Raw genomic sequence first — 3,275 nt, 5'->3', positions numbered from 1 at the left:
GAATAAATCATTTTATTATGCATATATCCATTGTTCTTGTACGAAAAAAAAATCAATTAGTATACACTAGTCTTTAACCCGTGCGCTGGCGCACGGCTCATTATTTAAAACAATGAGAAAACATTGTAATATTTTTAAAAACGAAAATAGAAATTCTGTGTTACAGTGATTGGGTAGCACTACAGCCTACTACCAGGTACTACCGTTGCGATTATTTATGTCCGTCCGAAGAGCCTAATTAATTTAATTCTTAAATTAAAATTCCAAGGGGTATTATGGTATCTTCACACTGGAACTGCCCCGCACAATCTATATATATATATATACCTACCTAATAATAAAGGAGCTAAGGTTTCTGCCAAAAGTTTCGTCAACGCTTTTTTTACCCTCACACCAAATCGCATAATACTGCAGGTGCCACGTACCGGTTCGTTCGGCCGCGCTCGATGAAAACCTAATCACCCACCCGTGCCCGACCCAATCTCCTCCGCCGCCGCAAGCCACCTCTACTTATGCACGCGCCTGGCCTCGTCATCTGTCCAGCCTCGCCTCAATGGCGTACAAGCGGATCTTCGAGGAGCCTGCACAGGATTCATCCCCCATCTTCATCACCTGAATCTTTCACTACATGAAGAAATTGGCCCCAAATAGACGCATCTGACGCATGGCGCGCAGCAGACCTTGAGCCCGCACCCCGGTCCTCCTCCGACCGCTGCGGTTAAGCGCCCTTATGTTGCGACAAGGACGGCGGACGATCCGAACTCCTGCCCAGCTTCCCGCAAACACGAACAACACAGCGCCGCGGCAACGACGGCCATCACCAACGGCCGGTCAGCGGCATGGCAACGCCCTCCTGGCTCTTTCCGCGCGCCGCCGCCGGAGGGAACCCACGCGTCGTCCCCTCCCCTGCCCCTCCGCATGCATGCCCGTCCCGAGGTGTTTCGTTTGGAGGCGATTGGGGAAGAGCGTGGAGGATGGTGGTAGGGGATGAGGAGTGCAGGCGGAAGATGAGTTGCTCCTTGATCTGGATTCACCGGTTCCTCCTCTTTTCCGGCAGCAATCGATGGGGGAGGCGCTGGACGGGAGCAACATCGGCGAGGTTTGTTCCGTGCTCTCCCTCTTCAACGATGTGTAGGAGGATGTCCATAGCTCTTTCCAGCCAGGAAGTGCAAGCACATCCACGCGAACATCGCTTCACGGTACCAATAAACTGTAGCAACACGGAGGTCAACGGGGAAATTCTCCAAATCGAACCAAGCAGCTCGAGATAATCGATTCGATCTACAGAATCAGTTTCATAGTAAAAGTTCAAAAACTGAAACGAAGCAAATCCATCTACTTACCAGATAATACTGTCGCGCGGGATCTAGATAGTACACCTCGTGTTATCTAGCTCCGCATTATATATATGCCATCATTCCCAAAGTTCTTTGACTGTATCTTCCAAGAACGATTGTATTTTTGAACTCTAAGAACAACTGTAGGTTTGAGCTTTGACAATATCTTCCAGGTCCTTCCGCCGAGTTCTTTGACGGTATCTAACGACGACACCAACATGTAGTGCCTTGAGAGGGAGACAGTATCTTCCAACGACGGAGTATTTAATCAATTCTTCAGTGTTTATTGCATTCACAACTCTGGAGCATTGCGTCGGTATAATTGAGTTGCTGAGGTACGTCAATCACTACTATTTTTGCTAGGAAATTTTGGGATATGCTGAAACTGAACTAAGTTTGCAGTGCAAAAGTTAGTTATGATTTATTGATGATACACAGTTTCGTAGAATACTTTACATGATTTTACTGTGTGAAGATGTCGTTGTTTCTTTTGTGAAATAGGTGCAGGCTGCAGTGGAATGTTTGTCAAAACATAAAAGGAGTATATGGAAATTGCTGAATCTGATATGAATCAACTTAGATGTTTTTGAAACACCTCCAAGCACCGGAGAGGGAGACAATAGAGGGGGACAACCAGCAATTAGGGTCATGGCTATGCTATAGGAGGAGAGAAGGAGGGACGTCGTTGTTAGATAGTGGAGTGGTTCGTGGTGTGGGGATTCAAAAAGAAAATATGAGAATAAACAGAAATAAAGAGGGAAATAGGTCAATTACGTACTTGGTAAACCAAATAAAAATATACTCCTACCGATTAGTAATAAGACCGAGGAAGTAGTATATTTCAAAACATAATTCAACGTATTTGATTAAGAAACAAAATAACAGTATAGATGAAATTAAAAAAATAAGTAGTAAGTTTGATTAAGTGGGTCAATCGACTTCGAGCCAAAATTGAAGTAGTGACGATGGTTTCAACAAAAAGCTAATTTAATACCTTCAGAGTTTTGAATGTTCAGTTCTTTACATAGTATAATAAATATAAATTGGAAGGGTAAACAAGATTTCTTATAATACAACTGGATTTGTCAGCCAAAATTCTATATAAAATATATACATCTGAACATTTCAATGTGACTTTCTACATGGGTTTACTTGTTCGGATTCAATTTTCAGGATGCAAGTTTCAGCGGCCACATCCATCCAGTTTTTTATGATGGTAATCGCATCCGTAGATGGCGCCTTCCAGCTATGTGCATCCTTTCTTCGAATGTGCCGTACAAAAGAGATATTCTCTATGAGCTTGATCTTTGCAACAGAAGACCCATGAGTTTGTGTACCTTTCATCTCAACTTTGCCTTCTTGGTTCTAACAGTGTATTAAACATGATACAAACAAAAAGATTGAAAAGTAGGCGCAAAGCTTTTCCTTTCCTTAAAAGAAATTCTTTGTTATACTATATAACAGGGAAACTAAATATGAAGTGAAAGCCAACATATTTTAAAAGATCTAAAACAAAAGAAAAAATAACATGTTGGTTCAAGGTTTATGAGCACTGTATTATTTATTGTAGACCCGGTGCAACGCACGGGCACTTTTGCTAGTCAAACCTCATGACCACTCCCTCGCCAGACGCGCCAGCGACTCCCCTGCCTCGCCTCCATTTCTTACCCTTGGCTGCCGCCGCCGATCGTTGGAAGTGGAGCCTGCTCACCGGACGCGCAGCCTCTCGCCGGACGCGGACGCTCCAGCCCTGCCTAGCCTCCGTTTCTTACTCTCACCCGCCGCCGCTTGCCAGATGCGGAGACGCTCACCGACGCGCCGCCGAATCAACGCTCCGCCTACGCATCCATTTCTGCACTGCGTCTGGATCGCCTTACTCACTTTGGAGCTCGGCATGCTCGCACTCGAGATCGTCCAGATCGTGCAGGAAGTTACACG

At 45.0% G+C, this 3,275-nt stretch overlaps 1 long non-coding RNA gene across 1 annotated transcript; it reads left to right on the top strand.

The window, feature by feature from the left end:
* Positions 1-509: 509 nt before the first annotated feature.
* LOC127338046 (uncharacterized) lies at positions 510-2,710 on the top strand. Its single transcript, XR_007874172.2, has 3 exons — positions 510-1,099; positions 1,511-1,672; positions 2,511-2,710. It is a non-coding gene; the product is annotated as an uncharacterized lncRNA (long non-coding RNA).
* The last annotated feature ends 565 nt before the right edge of the window (positions 2,711-3,275 follow it).

The sequence above is a fragment of the Lolium perenne genome, chromosome 3, assembly GCF_019359855.2.
Source record: "Lolium perenne isolate Kyuss_39 chromosome 3, Kyuss_2.0, whole genome shotgun sequence".
NCBI classification, from domain to species: domain Eukaryota; kingdom Viridiplantae; phylum Streptophyta; class Magnoliopsida; order Poales; family Poaceae; genus Lolium; species Lolium perenne.
Note: the sequence above shows the minus strand (reverse complement) of the source record. Positions and strands in the feature narration are given on the sequence as shown.